The 25014-nt window shown below is 38.1% G+C and overlaps 1 protein-coding gene across 21 annotated transcripts in view; it reads left to right on the forward strand.

Moving 5' to 3' along the window:
* THRB (thyroid hormone receptor beta) overlaps positions 1-25014 on the forward strand; it is a 371974-nt gene that overhangs the window by 149468 nt on the left and 197492 nt on the right. For all 21 annotated transcript variants that reach the window (XM_025461005.3, XM_025461011.3, XM_035705026.2 and 18 more), the window contains one exon: positions 8218-8289. The gene's annotated coding sequence lies outside the window, so the exon portion shown is untranslated. The remainder of the gene's footprint in view (positions 1-8217; positions 8290-25014) is intronic.

Below are 25014 nucleotides of genomic sequence, written 5' to 3' on the forward strand. Positions count from 1 at the left end.
ACCACAATCACTATAATGAACATATATATATATTTTCAGCAAAAGTTTCCTTATGCCCCATTTGATTCTCCATGTACAGAACATAACTTTGAGGGCATTTGAAACAAGCCCATCATTTCCTGGGCCTTTGCATTGAGTTCAGCATGGAAGTTTAAAAAAGGTCTTCCAGTTTCCTGGGCCAGTATAATAATAGCAACAACAGCTAACACTTATATCATGTTTATATGTACCAGACACTGTTCGAAGCACTTCACATATTTTAGTACTTGATTTGTTGAGTTTACTCTTCATCACAACTTTATGGATTGAGTATGATAATCAGGCCCATTTTACCATTGAGGAAGTGAGGTAGATACTAGAGGATGTCTGAGGGCATAATCAAATATGAGCATCCTTTGACCTGGTGAAAATCTTCTACCTGGAGATTCACCAGTGTCTCAATACTAAGCACAAATGTTTTATTTTTAATCTTTTTTTATCTTCAAAAATTTGGAAAATATAGATAGGTATACAGAGTAAAATTTAAATCACCAATAATCCAACCACCCAAAGATTACAACTTCTGGCAATTAATTGTATCCTTTGAGTCTTTTGCCATTATAGATAATACCACATGAACATCTTTGTCATCATGTATGTAGCCATAATCATTACTTAAGAAAAATTCTAAGAAGTAGAAGTGCTGAATAAAAGAACATGAAAAACATCGGGCTTTTAGTGCACTCACTAATGTTTTACTAGTTGAATGGGTAAAGATATGGGGGAGAGTACACAATAAGTAGATAAGTATCAAGGTGAATGAATGTCAAAGAAGTCACATGTAAGGAAGAATATTCCAATACCAAAGTACAGGTAAGAAAGTTTCCAAAGGAATCTGGCATGATGATTTTGTATATCTATTTTTTTCCTTTTAGAAAGAGAAAATAGATTTTATTTATTTTTTTGAGAAAATAGATTTTAATTATTTTTAATAAATAGCTTTCTTTTGGTAGATACCACTGGATTTGGAGATGTATAGCCTTTTGCTGTCTCTTTCTTTGTTATTACTGTTAATTATGTTGCTCTAATTACAATTGTGTTCACTCAATCAAAAGAATCATTACAAAGTTCATTCTGGTATAGAATCTGGACTGACAGCCTCAATGCCCAGCTTCTGCTATTGCTCCTTCATGGGTAGCGGTTTCCCTGCCATGCTTTGTTTGGAGATCCTCTGGGGGTGGTTCTCTGGAGTGATGAATGCCATCTTTGTTTAAGGGGGCAGAGGGAGAATAATCTAATTCTACCAAAGAGACAACAGTAAACCGATCCTGTGTTTCCATTGCTGTTGGAAAAAGAACAGTAAATGACAGCAAAATTGAATAGCTTGATACTTGCATAGTATAAATTACCCAGCGGAAGAGATGTGTTGAGAAGGAGAGTGAGGATTTGATCTCTGCCTTTCAGTTTGCAGTCATTGTCAACCACGAAGTACAAAAGTTGGCCCAGCAAACTTTGGCTTCATCCAGGAGGCCAGGGAGAGAGCCAAGAGATTTTTTTCCCCCTGCAGTTGCTTAGGATTGGTCTTTTGTGAATATGTTTACATTGGTGAATAAAGTTAAAGTACTTTAGTCATTTTGCTACCGTAGTGTTTTTCAGACTATGGGCTGTGCCCTATTAGAGGGTAATGAAATCAATTTAGCAGGTCATTACTAACTTTTCTTTAATGAAATAGCATATAAAATAGAATAGGATAAGATAGAGTTGAATGGAATAGAAAATATCCAAGTGCAACACACAAGTAAGAATATCATATTGTAGTGGGATGCCTGAGTGGCTCGGCAGTTGAGCATCTGCCTTCAGCTTAGGGCGTGTGTGATCCTGGTATCCAGGGATCGACTCCCACATCGGGCTCCCTGCAGGGAGCCTGCTTCTCCCTCTGCCTGTGTCTCTGCTTCTCTCTGTGTGTCTCTCATGATAAAGAAGTAAAGTCTTTTAAAAAAAATTATATTGTAGAACTTCTGTTTTAGTGAGATATGTATGCACAATCTACATATATGTACATGTGTTGCAGATTAAAACATACTTTTAATTGTGAGTCACGGTCAAATAATTATAGCCAGGAATTTTTTACATTTAAAGATGGGGTTTTTTTCCTGGAAATATTTTTGTATATGGACAAATTTCCAAAACTTGTTTAGAGTTGAACAGATTGAACTTTAGGGTTCGGGGCTGAGGTGAACAGAGAAAGTCCTCATATTGACATGGACAGTAATTATAGTCTTGCTGATCAAAACTCCAAGTAGAAAAGGGCGGACAGTTTCCCCTTTGCTGTCCTGCCTGCTGCCCCCTTCCAGTGTAGTCAATAAACTTCTATCTCCTTTTACAAAGAAAACAAAACAAAACATCCAAGTAGAAAAAATCTGACTTATCTGAATCCAACTTTATTATGGTCCTATAGAGAAAGCAACTCTGATAATGACACTTCTTTTCAAACATCAGCTAGAAAACTCCCCAAGGTGAGAAAACCACCACAGTGCCATTCAAATATCAAACCAAAGGTCACCAGACTGACGAGAGGATGGCTCATTTTAATACTGAATACCTACTTGCCTGTGATTGGAACTAAGAATTTACCAGTGAAGTTACTAGTAGTTGATTGTAATGACATGTGCTAATTTCAAATTTTTATGATGATAATTTCATAATAAAATAAGTTTTCATGGATCAAAGTTTTTCCCTCTAATTCGGCTTTATTTAAATCTGTGTTAACTGCTTTGAGTTAACATTAACTAGATTCATGAACTTGGGTAAGATCTAGCTGATGGCCCAACTGTATATAAGTAAGTTCCTCAAATGTGGGAAATATGCATATAATACATATATACAGGTCATATCAGTATATATAATACATTCTGCCAATGATATATCCATTCACTGGTACTTCATTCTTATGAAACTAAAGAACAGTCAATACACTAAATAAAAATAGTTGCTCTAGAACAAGGCACTGGCTGCCTGGGGTGCTATTTGAGAAAGATTTGGAGATGGTATTTGGACTCAGATAATAAGGAAAGGTTGCATTTGAATAGTGATATCTGTGATGAACATAGGTGGTATCTTGGAAGCATGGATTGATTTTTTCTCTGTTTTATAGGGGGAAGGAAAGGAATAGCAGACAGACATAGCCCAGAATTAAACCTTTTAGCATCTCTCATTCTCATTTTACTTCTGTTTACATTCATCTAGATTATTTGTTAAGACGGTGCCTCATAAATATTTGTTTACTCCTTTCATTACCACTGCCACAGTTACATTTTCAATCTTCACTAAAAGGAGTATTAAAGAATCTTTCTAGATCACTTCCCTGCTGCTGGTGCTTACAATTTTTGATAGGATCAGGAGTCATGGGCTCCATTGAAAACCATGTGAAAGCTATGTACCATCTCTCCTAAAACTGAATGCTTACACAAACTCCTGCCAATTTGTTTAGAAGAGTTGCAAATTCTCTGAGGTCTGCACTTTATTAAAAAACCCCTAGTCTAGCTGTCTCCCTCCAATCTACGTCCCTCCAATCTCTATCAGAGTGACATTCCTAATGCATAATTTAGATCATATTACTCTCTGCTCAAAACCATCTTGTTTCTTGCTGCCTTTGGAACAGGAGTCCAGTCTGCTGGATTGGAATCCAGACTCTTTCAAGCTCTCACTTTTGTAGCCCCATTGCCCCCTGCCTCCTCCTCCCAAGTACACAATCTTCTAAGCTGAACCAGAATACCTGCTATTTCCCCCAATACTGTCTGTACTTTCTTTCCGTAGTTGCTGCCACCTGAACATCCTCTGCTACCTGAACATCCTCTCTCTCTTTTACCTATGCAGGCCCTTTCTAACCTTCAAGCCCAGTCTTTCTGATTCTCAGTATTCTGTGAATGGAGCCCTCAGCAATGAGTAACACTTAGTGTAGTGTCTTGCACATCATCATGATGTATTTCCCCTTTGCCCTCAGATCTTTCCCCTGCATTACTGAGAGGCTGCCCCTGAATGTTGTGCTTGCTGGCCAGTTCCCTGAGTCAGTTGGCCTCCATTTGGGTTCAACCCCTGGGAAGCCCTGGAGGGAGAATGGAAGATTGAAGGAAGAGAGAAGCCAGGATATTTCTTCCCCACACTCTCTGCCTCATACAGTATCTTAAATGAAGGCAGTGTCTCCTCTAGGGCTTCAGCTCCAACTAGAGAGGCCCTTTGAGCTTCTGCTGGGTGACCTTGGACCCAGGGCTCCAGTATTGATACTCTTTTTTGTATCAATAGGGTTTCCCACAATTATTCGGCTCCTGGACACCTTATTCTCCTGTTTGCCTTTATATCTTTCCCTTCACCTGCGTAATGAATTTCCTACATTTTAGTCCTTCTGGTTAAATACTTAGACCAGTTTAGATTTTCCTGGCTGAACCTTAATTGATACTGAATTTTATTACCTAATTTTAAACCATCTTCTATGTGGGTATCTTTTTTGTTTTGTTTTGTTTTTGTTTTTAGTGAACCAGATGTACATCCTGTGTCAGTTATCTAGTACTTGATAGCATTGAATGGGGTTACTTAGGGTAGTAAAAAATTACCTCAAAACTCAATAGTTAGAAACAATTGGCATTTGTAAGTTCATGAGTCTGAGGGTTGGCTGGGTGGTTCTTCAACTTTCAACTGGGCCCACTCCTATATATGTGTTAGCTGTAGGTCAACTAGGTGGCTCTGCTCATCTTGCCTGGGCTCTCGTACTTACAGGGCCGGACTAGTCTAGGCTGATCCAGTATAGCCTTGGCAGGGACAGCTAACATGAGTCAACTTCATTCCATGTTTCTCAACCATGACAGGCTAGCTGAGGCATCTTCTCATGGCAATCACAGAACAGGAGAAAACACGTAAGCATAACAAGAACTTTTTCAGACTTCTAAAAGCAGCATCTCTGCTTACATTCCACTGGCCAAAGCAAGTCAGATGACCAAAATCAGAATCAAAGAGGACAGTAAACTAGATTCGGCCTCTTTAGTGCAAAATTACATGACAAAGGGGTAGGTACAGGGAGGGGTAAAGAATGTAGGCCATAATGCAATATAGTCTATCTTAGACTTCATAAGATTAGATAAGAGAGCTGAGACTAGAGACATAGAGAGATTAATAGAGAGATAAACTGATGACATTATTTTTTTTGCCAGATTAACCCTTTTAAAACAAAATTTTGCAATAAGATACACATGGTATATTCGCTTGTTTGTTCGGTATGGTTCATTTGTACATAGTTACTCACTGAAAAAGAAATTGACCAAGTGAAGAGCCATTTATAAATAACATATTAATAAACCAAGTTAAAGGAACTTTATTTATCCTTTAACCTTCAATTTGCATTAATCGGGAGCAGTCACGAGAAATTGTGCCAAATTCACCTCAGGTCAGATGGCTCAATAAAATGAACTGTTTCATGCCTAGAAATAAATATATTCCAAATATAAATATGAATCAGTTACAAAACAGATTCTTTTGAAAGTACAAAATAACCACACTGTTAATATATTTGTGCCTCAATTAAAAATGTGTAAAGAGTACACATTCTAGGCTAAAGTTGTCCCAGGGAGTGATTCTCATTTTTGCTTTGAATCTCATATAAACAAACTGGGTAGGCTCCTTTGAGCCATGAGCAAATTCATGGCCCCCAGTTTTCTAAGGAGAAGAATAATTAAAAATGGGAATGTTTAAGTTGGAAAGGTCTGGGGCTTGACTTTGCTACTTTAAATTTCCTTCATCACTGAGAAATCACTTTGAATTCGTCTACTTAAAGTACTCTAATATGGTTTGCTCTTGGTTTGAGGCATGCCATGAAAGAGATACTATTGGGGACCCCTGGGTGGCTCAGTGGTTTAGCGCCTGCCTTTGGCCCAGGGCATGATCCTGAAGTCCGGGGATCAAGTCCTGCGTTGGACTCCCTGCATGGAAACTGCTTCTCCCTCTGCCTCTCTTTCTCTCTGTGTCTCTCATGAATAAATAGATAAAATCTTTAAAAAAAAAAAAAAAAAAGAGGTACTATCTGTTGGGATTATAGCAAAATTTGGAAACACTCTCAGTCACACTGTTTTTCAATTTCCTTCTCTATAGTTTTATCTTAAAACCTGGGCCTGTTCTTAGTAATTCAAAGTGAAGCCCATGACATCTTACTACCAGGATGAGATTCCTAGCTAGCTTTTTCACTGTTTGACTTTGGGCAAAAATGTTAAACCTTCCTGTGCCTCTCCTTTCCTCATCTGAAAAATGATCATATAATCATTGTGAGGATTTAACTAAGTGAAATTGGGTAAAAGATTAGCACAACTCAGCCTACATACAAAATGTCCTTAATAAAGGTTACGTATAAAATGCTTCTTCTTATGAATCATTACATGAGAAGTTTTACGTTGTTTTCATTGAGTTGGTTCACATATGTTTTTTCAAAATCTAACTCAGAGTTATATCCTCAAAAAATAAATGAGATTCAATATTATTTTCATACAAAAGGCACTGTTTGTTTTTAAATATCAACATCAAGGATAGTGGTGTATATTTACTTTTATTCACCATAAAGCCACAACGACAGTTACAAACACTAACTTCTTCTTGGGCTTGTCAATTTATTCTTTGAGAATGCTTTTAGAATATCCTTCTTAAAAATGTCTTGGTCTTCAGCCTCATATTCTCAGATTTTATGATTTTCTAGCAAACAGTGAGGTGATATTGATGGCTTGGGATTTCAAGTCTATTACAAGAGCAGTGGACAGAGACTGGTGAAAGTAGATAAACACAACCTCAAAGTCTTCAACCATGTTGTTTTAAAAGGAAGGAAAATTAATAATAAGCCAATCAATTTTTAACAAGTATATTTTGCCCTTTAACACTCTTAGTGTTAGACTAACACTTAGACTCCTTCTGCATGGAGTCATGGTGTAGAAGAGCCACTGTTAAAACAAGACACACAGCATTTTGAAGAGCCACCGTCCATCACAGAGGAAATTCACACATCCGCACATGCATATGTACACCCACACAGACCTAGCAATCACTTTAATGATATAACAAGTGCTTTTATGGTGCTATAAATGTAGGATGTTGAGTGAAAAGACAATGACTGAGCATATATTCATCCAATGTCACAGCTACAGGGAATGGTACAGACTAACATTGTTAGCTATACCATATACAATGTTGAGTCAAAAAATGCAGAACGATATATACACAAACAGAGATTCATATCATAGAGGTAATTTGGAAATGCACACTGTTCGTTGTCCTGGATACATATATTGTATGTAAATGTTAAAAAAAAAGTGGACTAGAAAAATACAAACAAATTCATGGTCTGGCCTTAGATTGTGGTCGCCAAGATTATACCCATGCTATTTTTTAATTTTTTTAAAAAAAGCAGATATGACACATTTTATCAATGGTCCATTTCAAGAAGTGGGAATGCAGACATTTGCTCTACTAATCTCTGTTTTTCTGAGTTCTAAGTTCCCTCACAACAACAAAAATTGTGGGAGCACAGTTAACTGAAAAGCAGCTTCTTGCTTGCTATACAGACAGACAGTTGGAGCCACCATCAGCTGCACAAGTAGATGCCACAGTCTGTTTGGCCATCTCTTTCATCTGTTTATACTTGTGGGAAGTGTCCACAGCATAATCATAGCTGGACACAATCTATAGACAGCTCCATAGTTCGAAGCCTGGATATGTCCCCCTGACAAATACCTGTCATTTCACCACAGGGCACGGCTGATGCTTCTGTTGGTTGAGACTTATCCTGGAAATTGTCCTCTGAGGCCAGTCAGGCCTTCTTGAGCACGAAATCTCTAAACTGTTTAAGATTTACATTTGCCCTTTAACCATTTTCCCAGGCTGGCAGTCTAAAATTCCTGAGTCTTGTCTACAGCAAAGCAGGTCTTTAGGATCCCCAAACATTGTCCCATGCCTACAATGTGTTATTAAACTTCTGTGTTCAAGTTCCTTTCTCTGAAACCATCTCCCCTTTGGAATGAGATTTTTATCTTAGTCTATTTGCATTTATTCAAAATCAGAGACAGCTCTGAAACCAGACCCTATTTAAACATAGAAAGAAGAGCTGTTGCAGATTAAACAAATGTTGGGGGACTTAAAAAGAAGAAGGAAAGAAAGAAAAACAAAAACAAAACACTTCTATTTACCTTCTTGTGTTTCCTTTTTTTCCAGATCTGCGGTTTCCTTCCCATTGGCCAGCCTGTGTGGGTGCCAACTTCTGCACGTGATTTAATGGATCAGAAGGTCAGATGTCAGGCTTGACTTGGCTGTTTGCAGACTCGTGATCTTTATGATTAATTGTCACTTTTTAGCACTAGGGGAATTACCTTCTAATTTATGCCTTTGCTGCGGTTGTTATTTAACATACTTTTGATCTCTGTAAGTATTCTGGAGGAATATAAAACATTAAATGGGCTGGAAAAGCATAATGGAGAAAAGGAAATCTGCGAGAATTAATTTAGGGTGAGAATAACAATCAGACAATGAGAGAGGGGAGCTGTATTTCATTTGTTTGTTACATCAGGAAGTTGTACTCAAGGAAGATCCAGCAGTCCTCTCCAGCTCCCTTTCGGTTGACTGCTAAGAAAAAGGGTCAGGAATAGCTGATCAGTGGGTCGGTCAGAGCACTGAGAGGGGATAGGGCTCAGCACCTGCACAGTGCACATTCCCTTGCTTCCTGGGCAAGCCCTCAATGCTCCCACTGGTCCCCAGATGTTTGGTAATGTCAAGCAGCCTGTTTGGAAGGTTAGGTTATAATTTGGAACTCAGTTTGTTTACATTATTGTAACAACAGTTTCAGTTTGTCTCTGCAGTTAAGATTATGTCAGCACTTTTCCTTTCTGTATTTATTATTTTTAGCAGTTTAAAAGCTAACCGTGAAAAGTGGCTTTCTGGCTGTCAGGTGACATTCAGGCTGGGCCAGGGGCTGATGGAGTCTATAGAAATGCTCATGGCTGTGAGAGTCAGGTCTTTTGAATGCTGTCTTTGTACCTCCCCTTGCCCGGGGCCTCTGGCTTATTGTCTAGGCGCCTCAGTTGGGGTGGCGCTATCTGATGGTAACCACTACTAATATTACAGTGCTCGGTGCCCAGGCCCTCCCTGGGGGCCCCCAGTCTGGCTGCGTCTGTCTCCCAGCCCTCCCTCAAGGGAACCAGTCAAAAGCTCTCATATCAGAAAGCACTATTTGCAATTTATAGAATGTTCGAGGGAAAAGTATCAGTAAGGATCACCTGGGCCTGCAGTTCTCTAACATTTTTTTTTTTTACAAAAAACCCTTTGCCCAAATGAAATCTCCCAGAGAACCCCAATTTGTAAGATGTGGAAAAAGTACAGCTGTTCCGTTTGAAGGTGAGGAGGGTTATGGCAAACCCCACCCTTCAGCCTCCTCTTCACCCACCCCAGTCAAGATGACTCCTCAGGCACCCCACCCCCTTGCAAGAGACCTCCCAACTCTTCAGGATCCTGGCACACCATTCTTACAAGGTGATCCCTTCCACTTACAGATAAAGAGGTGATTTTTATACATACTTTAGACATGAGACATTAGACACTAAGACACAAAAGAGTACCCACTGTAGTCATCCATTCTCATATGTCTCTAGAGAAAGCAAAACTCATCTGTGATGATAGAAACAAAATAGTAAGTATCTTGAAGAGAAGAAGAGATTGATTCGGAAGGGGCAGAAGAGAATTTTCTGGAATAATAGAAATGTATATCTTTCTAGAAGTGCAGGCTACACAGCATTTGTCAAAACTCCTTTGTGCTTTTTACTGTCCGTAAATTATACCTCCATCAAAAAATAAAAGCAAAGAAGGAAAATAAGGCAAAAAGATAAATGAATTAGGCATTTAATAAACAAATACTGATGAGCTTCCTTAAATATTGAAAATACTAGTGAACTTCCTTAAAGCTAGGTAGACTATTTATTGAGTGGGCTCTAAGGTCATTCATTATGCAGTTTCAGAAGACAGGAGGCCATGCTCCTCTTCCAGCACATTCTTTGTTCAATAATCACCAAAACCAGGGGAAACAAATTTTCTCAGAGAATACCAGAGGATGGAACCATTGAATACCTTTTGGGATCTTCTAACCTGTGATGTGTCTAAAAGGTAATATGTGGGCAGTCTGAGAGTGGAAATATTGAATATAGTACTTGATTCATGCATTCCTTTTGCATGTACTATACATGTACTATTGATAATGCCCTAGAAGGTCTTTATAATGGTTTAATTCTTTGCTCCCCCTCATCTCACTGCTTTTCTATCACCTATAAAATGCAAGATTCTTCTTCCCATATCTTAGCAGAGTAGAACTTCTGGTGACTAAGGTTGGAATTCAGGCCTCAAGTGACACTTGTAGAACAGGGCTAATTCATGTACTGTCTTTCTGCTTTAGGCATGTGTTGAGTATTCTCACAGGATTGCACAGTATACCTGTGCAATAGACACATTGACCCTTAAAAAATACTTTCTTTTTTCTGAAATACTTTGACCCAACTCTATTTAAGCTTTTCTATTTTTGTGTTTTAGAAGTCCTGCAGTAACATGAAAGGTAATTGTTTGGGGTGAAATGCAGCTAAGGGCGTAGGCCAATGCCAGATGGGACCCAGTTAAGAGCCTCTGCATTTAGAGCCTCATGAGAACACTAAGCTGGCAGACAGAAGAAAAATATTTCATTTAGTTTTAGTTTTTTAGTCTTTATTTTTAATGGTTTTAAAGATTTTTTATTTAAATTCAATTTAATTAACATATATTATTAGTTTCAGAGGTAGAATTCAGTGATTCTATCAGTTACATACAACACCTAGTGCTTATTACATCACATGCCCTCCTTAATGTCTATCATCCAGTTACCCTATCCCCCTTCCCCCACACCACTCCCTTCCAGCGACCCTGTTTGTTTCCTAGAGTCAAGAGTCTCTCATGGTTTGCCTCCTTCTCCATTTCCATCTTATTTTATTTTTTCTTCCCTCCCCCTATGTTCATCTGTTTTGTTTCTTAAATTCCACATATGGGGACACCTGGATGGCTCAGTCAGCTTGGCAGCTGCCTTCAGCTCAGTTCATAATCCCAGGGTCCTGGGATCGAGTCCTGGGTTGGGCTCCCTACTCAGCAAGCATTCTGCTTCTCCTTCTCCCTCTGTCCCTTCCCTCCCCCAGTTGTACTCTCTCTCTCTCTAATAAATAAATTTTTTTAAAAAAAATTCCAACATATGAGTGAAATCATATGGTATTTCTCTTTCTCTGACTAACTTACAGGAGGGAAGGACAAGGCAGACAGAGGGAAAGGGGCTTCTGGACCCTGCAATGATGACCTAAGCCAAAATCAAAAGTTGAACACTTAACTGACTGAGCCACCCAGGTGCCCCAGAAAATGTTTTTGAAGGAAAATGATGGCAGTGTTAGGAAATGTAGAGAGGGGGTCACGCGGAGCCAGAGCAAGAGGGATTTGAAGATACTCAAATGTTTCAGCCTTTGAGGCTATGCAGACAAATTCTACTCTTGAGTGATTTCCCAAAAAAGGGCCAAGGCCTATTTAACTCACAAGGTTGATCCACATTAACAAAAATTTAGTTCACTAATGAAGCCATGGCAAAAAGGAACCATCCATAGAAAATAACATTTTAAATAACCAGAACCTATTTTAATCCACACATTCCATGCTTTGCACATACAAACTTCCTAATCAAATCAGATTTAATTGAGCAAGATTTTTATTTAACCAATTTAGTTTAATGTGCATAAGAGCAGAAATGAAATTACACGATCTAAGAGTTTGGGCAGAATGTGATTTTTTTTGCAATTTTATGCCCATTTAAAAGGAACTGTTTTTTCACATCATTAAGAGTCAACTTGTCTAAATAGAAACTACAAGATGGAAATTGTATGTATTTTCCATCCCAGTGATTTGGGGACTGTGATTCTCCTGGAGCCAACGTTCTTAAAATTTATGCATCCATGTATGTATGCATTTATCTATAGGTCACGTGGTCTTAGGACAATGCAACCTGTGTGTAGTCAGACCCTAGTTATTCATGAGAATGAGGATAAAATGTCAATAATTTAAGTCCAATCTATTGATATTTTTTCCCAGTGACTTCTAAAAATCAGTATCAACCATTCAGCTGATTATAAGGGGCTGTTAACAACTGGGAAAATATCCACATTTGAGTTATATCCCATTTTCCTTCCTCAAGTATTTTTCTTACGATGCCATTGGGATAATAACTGAAAAACAGGATGAAAGAAAAGTAACAGGCACTTTAATATGTATATTATTATTTTTATTATTATTGGTTACTAGACAAGAAAAATGAGGGTAAAATGAACAGAAGCAATAAAGACATAATTGTCACAGTGGCAGGGTGCGGCTTGAACTCAGGTCTTTCTTTCTGTAATCCCCTGTCTTAAGAAAAGAAGCAATGACTCAGAACTACTCATAATATTACACTGACTGGATTGGAGAAGTACATTTGTGAAGAGAATAAGCTATTATTTGGGGCCTACCCATAACAGAAAACCATAAATACAGTGACAAACACTCAAAAGTTTGTTTTTCTCTCCACAGCAGCAGAAGGTAGTTCTACAACGATCAAGGACTCAGGCACCTTCTATATTTCTATACTTCTATTCTTACCACATGACTATATCCTTAAGGTTACCTCATGGTTCAAGATAGCTCTCAGGAAGCAGGAAAGATGGGAAGAGGGCCGTGAAAGGCATCCATCACTGGCGCTATGTTTTTTCCTCTTTAGGAGGCCTTACCAGAATTCCCACCCCACAACTTTTACCTACATTCTACCAATTCCTAGTTGTAAAAGAAGCAGGAAAATGTAGTTGGGTACTTTTCTATCCAGAAGTAAAATTAAATTTGGTTAAAAAAAAAAGAAAGAATATCATGGACTAGGACTAGTAGACCTAGTCACAGTTAGGCAAGTATGAGAAGCTTTTCCATTTTGGAGAGGAATGATCAGGGTGGTTCTTTAGAGGAAATGATCTTGTAGCCAACTGCATGATGCATAAAAGGGGGAGCAGTAAAAAGTAGCTCTGAGGGATGCCTTGGGGACTCAGTTGGTTAAGCATCTGACTCTTGGTTTGGACTCAGGTCCATCAGGATCTCAGGGTCATGAAATCAAGCCCCACGGCAGCCCAGCATGCAGCTTGCTTCAGATTCTTCTCTCTGTTCTCCCTCTGCTCTTCCCCTCCTCCCCTCTAAAAAGAAAAGTAGCTTTGGGGACTTCAGTTTGTGGTGATAAGCTTCTTATTAGTGAAGTTGCATTAGGGACAAGAGAGATGAATGTGATAGAATTTGTGAAGAATGAACTGGCCAAAGAGAATATATTTGTCAACTAACTGTGTAGTTCAAAATTGTGTTTCCATAAATACACACACATACACACATGTGTGTGGGCTGTGTATATGTATATAAATACATTATATACGTGTATATGTATTCATATACATATATAGGAATGGCAACCCAGGAAAGACATTTAGCTAAACTTCTAAGACACAGGATCCGGATAAACAAAAAAGTTACATGGTACTTGTCTATACAGAAAATTGGCTGGGAATTTATGATGCATTTTCTTGGCAATGGATAAATAACACACGCATGCATACATAAATACATGTATGCATACCTACAACACAAACATAAAACTATGCTAGGCCTCCGTAACACCAATAGCAATGATCTTCAGATTTTGGCATCCCTAAAAAAAGAAAAAGGAAAAACAAAAAAGGGCTAAAAATAATAGATTTTAAAAGGAATGAGAGAAGAAGGAGCTGTAAAGATAACTAAGAAGTCATCATAAAAAGCCAAGCTAGAGAATGAAGGAAAGTCAGGATGGAGAAGGAAATCAGTTTTTCTTTCATTTCTTCTTTCTTCCTTCTCTCCTCCCTCCCCCACCTGCCACCCCCACTTCCTTCTTTCCTTAATTTTAGGAGGAGTAGAATCAAACTTTAGTAACTATATTTTCATAGACTTTTCATTATGAGCCCCCAAAGGAAAAAGAATTTAACCTCCAGGTCATCATCACATCCCTTTTGTTAAACCAGAATATACCAGGTAATGTCTTGCCATTTTGTAGATAACAAAATCAAAGCAGGTGGTGCTGGCAAGTTGGAAGCAGAGCCATCTGGCATAGCTGTTTGGGAACTGCATTGCATGCATGGTACATAATACACCCATATACACATAATACACCCATAAATGGACAGACACATCCCTCGTGTATGTGATCCAGAGGGCTGAGCAAAGATGACCAAGTTTCTCAGTATGACTCTTTTGGTCCTTTGTGTTTGACACCTTTGGCTGCAAAGCAAAAATAACTTTTCATTTTAGCTTTTAGAATCATCTACCATTGAATAAGCATAACTTGATTTTCTGATTATAAGCCCCTTCAATCACATTTTGTAAAGCTAATGTGCACCCTGTTTTAGCCACCGAATGTTGGAGAGGGGCAGGTTTGGTTGGGCACAGGCTGCCTGCTACTCTAGGTGTCTTCTCAAGAAGCCTGCTGAGGCAAAAGTAGTCATTTCTTCTGTAACATCCTAGAAAATGTCTCTCATTCAAAAGTAAGTGCCAGGGCACCTGGCTGGCTCAGTCAGTGGAACATGCCACTCTGGATCTCAGGGTCATGAGTTTGAACCTCATGTTGGGTGTAGAGATTACTTAAATAAATACATAAATTTAAAAAAAAATTTTAAATAAAAATCAAAAGTAAATGCCTGTTCACATACATGAGAACAAGTAACACCAACTGTAAAATCGTAGCTACCTTGGCAAGAGAAGAGAGGGGGATAGGTCATTAGTGTTTTGTTATGTTTCATTTCTTATAAAGAGAGAGTTAAAGCAAATAGACCAAATATGAATGGTGAGTACATGGGTTTGTAATATTGTTTTATATACCTGTTGATATGTGCAGTATTTCATAATTTAAAAAAAATTAAATTAAGCAAATGCTCTTCACATAGACAAAGTGATTGGAACCCTCCTATTCTTTACTCCATCCTAACAATCTACTTATAATCACATATCATCCTTCTGTGGTTTTGCATATGCTACTTCACCCTGCCCACTCTACTCTTTTCCCAAATAACTCCTCTTCACCTGTCCAGATTCAACAGTGGTATCACATTCTCTAGGAAGCCTTGCTGTCTCCTTATTCCCAATTCATATCTGTGTTTGAAGGCTCTGCTCATGTCTCTAAGAACACTGTACATAATTGTACCATGGTATGTGTTACACTGTTGTGTAAACCCCTGGTTTGTTTCTGTGACTCCCAGGACTGTTACCTCTGGTTGAACTGTAATATTCCAGTGAGTACCATTTACACAATGTCCAACCTTCCCAATTGGGTGGGTCAGTCCTGCCTTATTCCTGCCAGAGAGAGACCATCATTTTACCTCTATGCAGAATATCTTGCCTAGTCCAAATGCAGAGTAGATATATACTCACATAGCAAACACTCTTTAACATTGATTAAATAATGAAAAAATGAGCAGTCAACCAAACCAACCAGCAGTCAACCATTCTGCCTTGATGAAGAATTCTCTAGACAAGTGGTTCTCAAAGTGTGGCTTTTGCATCACAGCATCTACATCACCTGGGAACCTGTTAAAATGAAGATTCTTAGGCCCCACCCCAGACCTGCTAAATCAGAAACTCTGGAGGTGGAACCCAGGAAACTTTAACAAGCCCTCCAGAGGATTCTGATGCACACTTAACTTTGAGATATATTAACTTAGACTGATCAAAACAAAAAGCAGAGATTTCATGTCATGTCAGTTGAGTCTGGAAAAATGGCAAGAGTTGTCTGGGGAACAGTAAGAGTAGAGGGTAGGCAGAAGAAAGCATATGAAAAGACAGAGGGGCATGATATGTAATTTATAAGTTAATAGTTTTGGATAGAGTGAGGAATTCAGGCTGATAGGGCAAGAGAGCTGATGATCAGGTGTTGGATCATAGAAGTCTGTCTAAGGTATTTGGATGTTAATCTGACAGCAGTAGGGAGCCGTTTTAAAAAAAAATCAAACAAGGTAGTGATTTGATCTAGTTTAATATTTCAGAAAGAGTCCCTATGGCAAGGGTGTGGCAGATGTGATGAAGTGAGCTTGGCCACTATGGGGCACATAACCAGCTATTCATTAGCCCAGCTGTAAAATGATGAAAGCTAAACTCAGGCAGTTCTTCTGGGAATGAAGAAGATGGGATGGGTTCAAGAACTATTACAAAAGCAGAATTGAAAAAACATAGGAATGATAGAATTCAGGAAGCAAAGGAGAAGCCATCAAGGATGGCTCCTGTGTCTTCTACAATGGAAGTACATTGCAACCCATTCACTAAACTAAGGAAGACAAGAGGAGGAGGAGATTTGGGGGCTGGAGTAGCAGCTGGAGAAGGTAACTTTGATTGGGACAGGTGAAGTTGGATGTGTTTCTGAAACATTCATATGGAGGCATCAAAAGCTCACAGATTCGGGATCCCTGGATGGCTCAGCGGTTTAGCACCTCCTTCAGCCTGGGGTGTGATCCTGCGGTCCCAGGATCAGGTGCTGCATCGGGCTCCCCAGCATGGGGCCTGCTTTTCCCTCTGCCTGTGTCTCTGCCTCTCTCTCTCTCTGTGTGTCTCTCATGAATGAATGAATGAATGAATGAATGAATGAATAAATAAATAAATAAATAAAATATTTTTTAAAAAAGCTCACAGATTCATCCTAGGCTGGAAATTTCAGTTTGGTATCTAGGTATTAATCATTTATGCATCGTTATAAACAACACTACAGTAGATACACAAAAATTTTGTCTTAATATTTGATGATTTCCATAAGAGATATTTCTAGAATGAAAGTTGTTGATAAATATAACCAGATTATTTTACAAAAGGTTGTATCATTTCATTCTTCCATTAGCATTGTGGAAGAGAATCTCATCACATCTTCAACAACATGATTTAGTCTTCAGAAACTGGGTATCCCTATAGAGAGGTTGCTTTAAGGTTAATGATTACTTATAAGGTTGGAAATATTTCACTTTTGTTGACTTTTATCCAAAGATTATCTGTTCATTTGTCTATTCTCCACAGGACATTGATTTTTTTAAGCTGATTTTTAAGAACTCCTCTTCTCTCTTAAGGATTTTATCTCTTTTCCAATCTCATGCATTACAAATATGTTTTTCCAATTTCTCATTTGTCTCTGCCCTGAAGCAGTAGATGACTCTTCCCTCTGCCTAGAACACTCTCACGTATTCCTCAGCATAGCCAGAATTGTTTATTGAAATGTTTATTTGAAGGGTTATCACTCTTGAGGTCTACTCTGACCACCATATTTAAAACATCAAGCACCCAACAAGCACAGCCCTTGGCACTTCTGATCCCCTCACTCTTGGCTCTACTTTTCATTTTCCCACAGCACTTTTCACCTTTTCACATACAATATAATTTATTTATTTTGTTAATTATCAGCCTTTATCCACTACAATATAGCCACCTTAATAGCAAAGACATCCAGATTTTGTTTTGTTTATATATATGCATAATCTCCCAAGCCCCTAGAAAAATGCCTGACATGTAATAGATGCTTAATAAACATCTGCTAAATGAGTATTAATTCCTTTTATATTAGTAATTATTGTCATAGAGTTTCAAAATTTAATTCATACAAAAATTTATTGGCCTTTCCTTTGCAATCTCTTGTATTATTTTCATGCTTAAATATTTCCCCATGTAAAAGATCATTTGCATATTTAGCTGTATTTTATTGAATTTTTAAAATTTCCTTAAAAGAATTGCTTTTTAAAAAATCTGGGATTCACCTAAGTGTATAGCAGGGGATGAGGCTCTAACTAGATATTTGCCCCCAAAACTGTCAATTTCATCCCATTTTTTAAACTGCTTCATCCCTTTGTATTAGTTTGTAGTCTACTTTTAAAAAATCCTATACTAATTTCATATTAGAGGGTCTGATTAGAATCTAGACAAGTTCAATGGAACCTAGAATGTTCAATTATCTACTGGCAAATGTTTTAAACCCTTGCCATTAGGATTTGCCAACAGTTTTGTAGCAAATATTTGATTGAACTAGAAGTAAAACTCAAATTTCTTAATTCCTAAATATATTCATTAGAAGTAGGAGAATAGGGGAGGGCTTTCTTTAGCCTTCACTTGGATGAAGAAAATAGTTTATCAAAAAATGTTCATCTTCACAAAACGGACAAACTACTTAGTTTATTTTAAACTCAAGTTTTTGCAACTGTTATCTTCTGTGTTGTGTTGACTTATTTTGTGAATATCCTCAATGGCAACCGTTTAAGAAGACCACATTGATTAGGCAGGTTTTTCTTGAAATGTGGGCTCATACCAACACACAATAATTTCTGGTTTTGGATTGTGCTTTCTCTTAATAATAGAACAGCTAATTACTAGAACCCTTTGGGCAAAGTGTTGTCAAATATTTATTAAGCTTTTCTCTATGCAAAACACCATGCTATACCATTGGGAGGCACAAAAAGTACAGCCAATTATACTTCCCCAAAGAAACATAAAATTTTTTTTTAAAGATTTTATTTATTTATTCATGATAGTCACAGAGAGAGAGAGAGGCAGAGAGACAGGCAGAGGGAGAAGCAGGCTCCATGCACCAGGAGCCCGATGTGGGATTCGATCCCGGGTCTCCAGGATCGCGCCCTGGGCCAAAGGCAGGCGCCAAACCGCTGCACCACCCAGGGATACCAAAGAAACATAAAATTAACTGAGGAGTCAAGATACATATGCAAGCAGAGGTAAACAATAATCTTAGTTATTCATTATTTTTTATGTTTTTGGTAAAAATGAATGGGGCAGATTCTGTAGTCAAGATACTAAGACGAGAAACAGGTGTAATGGTGGTTGCAGTGACCTAGGAAGCCTTTACTGCAGGGATTAGATTTTGAATCATGCCTAAACAAATATGCAGGATTTGACTTTTGTAGAAGAGAAGAAAGGAAGGGGGAGAGCAGTAGTCCTAAAACCTATTTCCATCATACAGCAGTTGTTGTGTGTTTTTGTTCTGTGTTTTCATTGTTGCTGTTGTTGTAGGCAGCAGGTGATTTCATTACTAGACAATCGCTGTCTTATGGTTTAATACACATCTTAACAGGGTTTTATTTCTACTTTAAACATTTGGTACACTAACATAGCTTGAAGTTGAAATGAATCAATGAGGAAGATCTAGCACAGATAGTTATATTTAGACTGATCATCATAAGGCAGCAGTAAGCATGCTCTCTGCTCTTTTAAAACCATTTGCTATGAATCGAGGATGGCCCAGTCATTTCTTTCAGTGTGGTTTTCTTCCTTCAAGAGGAAGTATCTGATACGGTAGGTGTCGTGACAACCATTAGTTTTCAGTGTATCAGCGTGAGCTGCTCCTCTCACATCATCTGGAAACTATGATTTAGTATTCAGTATATCTTTTTCTTCCAGAAAAACTTTTATGGGAGTAATTAATAAATAGCAGAATTCATCTGCTTAAACTATATATTTGGCTTCTTTCTCTTTTACTGTTCTTCTTACTGTCTTAAAGAGGATCAAAGACAGACAGCCAGACATAGGGATCAGGAGCTTAATCCACAGTCTGAAAAGACAGAGTGGGACTAGATAGAAGCCTACTGCAATCATCCGTTTTATTCAACTTCTCTAGATGTTCCCACTTAATCCAAAATATTCTTATGCATATTTTATGTTTCCTATTAAATCAAAAATAATATAATATATATTTTTCAGCAAGACAGACACAGCACTGTCCTGTGCTTATTCTAAGAGCATTTATGTACCTGATTTTCTGGTAATAAGGATTAAGAGACAGACAATCCAATGTATCTCAGTTAGCAACCAACAGGATATGTAGACCTTTAATTTTCTAGTCCAAGCTTGGCCTTAGTTCATTTGTATCTTGGCTCTGTGGGCTACTAATTATGGCCATTTTACTAAATTATATGGTTTATACTTTTATTTAATATGCTGTTAATGGAGAGCAGGGGTTTTTCCCATGAAAATTTAAAGAGAGTAGAAGTTGGGGGCCTAGGAGCTCAGTCAGTCAAGCTTCCAACTCTTGATTTTGGCTCAGGTCATAATCTCAGGGTCATGAGACTGAGTCCTGCATTGGGCTCCACACTGGATGTGGAGCCTGCTTAAGATTCTCTCTCTCCCTTTCCCTCTGCCCCTCCCCAACATCCCCTAAACTGCTTGTACACATGCTTGCACTCTCTCAAAAAAATAAAATAAAATAAAATAAAAATGGAGAAGTTGAAAGTAAAATTTAACATGTATGCAGTTTTCTGTATGTGTATTTCACAATAGAATAGTGGTTATAACAGAAGTAACTATAAGAAGATGGGCAAATGATACCCAGTAACAACTAGTCACAGAATTCCTCTAAGGAAGGGAACTATGTTTATTATTCCAGAAAGGGGAAGAATGGGGCTGCTGGAGAGAGAGAGATGACAGAAGGCATTATAAGTTTAGTGAAATGACTTCTCTCTGTGACTCTTTAGATGCTCAGTGAAGAAACTGAAATGTTTAGGGCGAGTAAGTCTGTTGTAGAAAGAACCTACTTTTGACTCAAATCAACATGAAGTGAAACTGAGGCAGGTCTGGTGCCCACAGGAATGGTGTCTTAGGTGTCTTAGAATGGTGTCAGTCCAGCTGGGGGATTGTAGAAATCCTTCAGAATGAGTCTTTTAGGCCAAGGTGAAAGATCAGCATAGAGGTTGTATTCTTATCAGAAGTTGCATATTATGACAGTTTAGAGTAGTGCATCTCAAGTTTTAATAATCATACACTCACCTAGAAATCTTGTTAAAATGCAGATCCTAAATCAAGAGGTTTAGGGAGGGTCTAAAACTCCAAATTCCTAACAATGCTCCTGGGTGATGCCCATGGTGCTGGTCAACAGACCATACTTCAAAGGGCAAAGTGGCTCCAGAATAGATATTCCAGGTTCAAATCCTAGTTTGCTACCTATTTCTGACTCTAAGGAAATCATTTAACTTGCCTTTGCCTGTTTTCTCAGCCACAAAATGGAGGTAATACCTCATAGGATTGCTATGAAGATTAAATGAATTAATATACGTAAAATGCTATAACAGTGAGTGTTTGACAAGATAAAAGAGCTATATAATTGTTAGCTTCAGCTATTATAGGCATATTATGTTGTAAATACTTAGTCATGTGCCTGTCTTCCCTCACTCAATTGAGCCTTGCTGGAGTAGAGGCTGAAATTATTTGTCTTCTCAACCCTGCCACCCTCCTATCACCTGCCAGCACCTGGCACAGTATTTGGCATATGGTATGTGCATGGCATTCAATTAATATGGTGAAACATCATCTGCCTAGAGTCAAGAGAGAAAAATCATACATAAAAATCATACATAAAAAAGATCATATAGGAGTTTCATTTTCACTTCCACTAGGTTTATAGTATAATTTTTTTTAGAATTTACCTACACAAAGGAATTTAATATCAGCATGGAATACAGGGTGGTATACATATTTCCTTGGAATTGACAAACAGTTGATGTGATGGAAGCTCTGTAAGTTTTCGTATTTGCTCTGAATATAAATAGGGTTTTTTTTCATTCTTATCAGATATGGAATGAGACAGATATATTCCACTTTAAGCAAACCTTACACTGTAGCATTTGTGTTTACAGAATAGATAAATTGAGTAGCAAATATTTATTTAGCAAAATCCTTCTTTGCATAACGCTTAAAGATAGCTGCTTTATGTAACTAGTTAGTGAATAAACTTAGATGTGTTTTGCATCCAGCATAATCAGAAATCCAGCTGGGGTGTAAAGGGGCTTATTTGTAGAGATATTCTAGGAACAAAGTAGCTGAATACATATTTGAAAGAGCTAATAGATAGTAACTTTGATCCACTGCAAGATTCTAAATTGATTTGGTGATAGACTCTCAGACTTAATTTCTAAATCCTCCTCTCTAGATAAATTTCTATAACTGGTAGTATGACTTCTGGAGTATTCTAACAGAGGTCCTAAGGAGAATCTGCCCCTGCCTATGTCAGCTATTGGTTTCCAGCACACAGAATTATACAGTCTTATAGATGGAAGATTTCTTAGACATGATCTCCTTTCTATTCAAATTGTGCTTTGGGGTCAGTGGCATTGGCACCATCTGGGAGCTTTTTAGAAATGCAGAATCTCAGGGGAGCCTAGGTGGCTCAGGATGTCTGACTCTTGGTTTTGGCTCAGGTCATGATCTCATGGGTGCTGGGATCAAGTCCCACGTGAGGCTCTGCACTCAGCAGGGAGTCTGCTTGAGATTCTCTCTCTCCCTCTCCCTCTGCCCCTCTGCCTCTCCCCCGACTCACACTTCTGTGTACACACATGTGCACTCTCTCAAATAAATCTAAAGAAGAAAGAAAGAAAGAAAGAAAGAAAGAAAGAAAGAAAGAAAGAAAGAAAGAAAAAAGAAAAAAGAAAGAAAGAAAGAAGAAGAAAAAGAAATACAGTATCCCAGAGCTCTCTCTACATCTAGTAAATCGGAATCTGCACATTTTAACAAGATCCCCAGAGGATTCTTACATACAATAAAATGGGAGAAGACTAAGTCCATATTCAGTACCACATGGCTAGCTGCATTGTATGATTGTTGTTGTTGCCACCCTAAGAACATTTGAAAACAACACAGAGCCTTTAAGGGCTCCTGTCTTGGCTAGGGAACCAGTTGCCATTTTAAAGGGTAGAAATGCAAGATCCCAAAAAATATGCTTAGGAACTGTGGTTGCCTGAGGCCTGAGTTTGTTGGAACAAGCCAACTTGTTGAGGAAAACAAGTTGGTAACTTTATCTGTAGGCCTCTTAACATTCATCAAAATGAATGGCATGATTTTATGAAAATTTTAGACACCAACAGGACTATCTTTTAAAGTTCTGGGGTGAGGGACGCCTGGGGGGCTCAGCAGTTGAGCGTCTACCTTCAGCTCAGGGCATGATCCTGGGGTCCAGGGATCGAGTCCCACATCAGGCTCCCTGAAAGGAGCCTGCTTCTCCCTCTGCCTATGTCTCTGCCTCTCTCTCTGTCTCTCATGAATAAATGAATAAAATCTTAAAAAAAACAACTCTTATAACAAGAAATACATGTCTTTTGGTAGAATATTCTAGATGAGTCAAAACCTTGATAATAACAGTAGAAGAGAAAAAGAAAAAAATTTGCAGTAATATTTCTTTGCACCTGGAAAGCTGTAACCTGAAGTAGGTAGCTTTTAGCTCAAAAAACTGACAAGAGATTCTAATGCTCCCAAAATCTGAAGATCCAAAGTAGAAAACTGCTTCCCTGAAACTCCAAGCAAAGAAAGGAGCTTCAAGAGTTGCTAAAAGACTTTATATACTCTAATTACCTCTAGAAGGGGTCAGAAGACAAGAGGTGGAAGCTGGACCTGGCCCAAGGCAAATAATACAATAAACTCTTTGTTATTTGATGCAGGTAGATTAGATTAACAACAACAACAAAAAATAACACACTTACCTACTTTTCCCAGGAACTTAAAGATCCTGTTTGGACCTATGGAAACTATGGTTTTAATATGAAGAGATAAAATGTGTTCAAGCTTCTAATACTGGTTTCTTTTTCTGGCTAAGTGATTAAGGGGACAGTGTAAAATTTGTATTTATATCATTGTTTCTCTGGAAATCAGTGTTTTACCAAAGTTTTTTTCTGCCAAATTCCTCCCTAATGTCTTGCTTAAAAATATTTTTATGAATATTTGAACTATATTATGAAATACATATGAAATATGAATATATTATTCATACATTATGCATAGTTGTCATTTTTCATGGACTTCTGAGTTCTATTTTATTTTTCCTGCCCTTTTACCCAGTATTGTCCTCTGAAAATATAAGGTGAAGTACTGATGCAAGTCACATATGTAATTTTAAATTTTCTGGCAACATTAAGAAATAAAATAACAGGTGAGATTTATTTTAGTATTATATTTTACATAACGCAATATCTAAAATATCCCAATAATTAGCCCCAAATGCCGTCACACCCCAGCTGAGAAATGCTGAAGGAGTAATGGGCATTCTCTAGGTCTCCATGTTATGTGGTCAGGTGCAGCTTGGGTTTGAGGCCAAAGCTCCATTTGGTCATAAAGAGAAAATGCATTTTCCTGGGGCATTGACTTCCCTTTGGTTGGACAAGTGTGGCAAATACAGTAGGATTTTAAGGATTTGAGGATTCTGATCATCTTTGGCTTATCTCACATTTCGGCAAAGCTTTGCAAAAAAGACTTTAAGAACGACTTTATTTCCCCTTTTCTGGCTTTCATATGCTTATACTCTCCAAAGAGTTATGACTTTATTCTGAAAAAAAAAATGAAGTTTTCATAGCTTTATCTTTATGACATAACTTTCAAACAGTGTGACCCCCAAGGTGATGAATTGATTCAAGGTTTATAACTGAGGAAAGCTCCATGTTGTAAAAATTCCACAGTAGTGAGTTCGGCTGAACTTTTTATTCACTCAGCTGCAAGGGGAGTTGTGCTACAAAAGTGACCTCTTGGGAAGAGCATATCTTTGCTATTACTTGTTGGAACAAAGTGAGTTTACCATAACGCAGGTCCCACAACCCAGCCAGTTCAAGCTGGGATGTTTCTTGGGTTATGTTCAGTGATGATCTCTTTCCCTGAACTACAGAGTGGTTATACGATCCATCCTCTGTGTTTTGTATGAATGGTGGAGTGTTTCCTCCCTTCCTCTCATCTAGATTTCTGGTGATTGATCAATTGATCAGTTGATTGATCCAGCTATCACTCTTTGGTGAGGTATAACACACATATGCTAAAGTATGGGAGACTCAAATTTTTTTCAACAGCTCTACACTCATGTAATCACTAATCAGGAGATAGGAACCACTTCCAGCACCCCAGAATGTCCTCTCATGCCCCCCATCCTGTCCCTTC

The sequence above is a fragment of the Canis lupus genome, chromosome 23, assembly GCF_003254725.2.
Source record: "Canis lupus dingo isolate Sandy chromosome 23, ASM325472v2, whole genome shotgun sequence".
NCBI classification, from domain to species: Eukaryota; Metazoa; Chordata; class Mammalia; order Carnivora; family Canidae; genus Canis; species Canis lupus.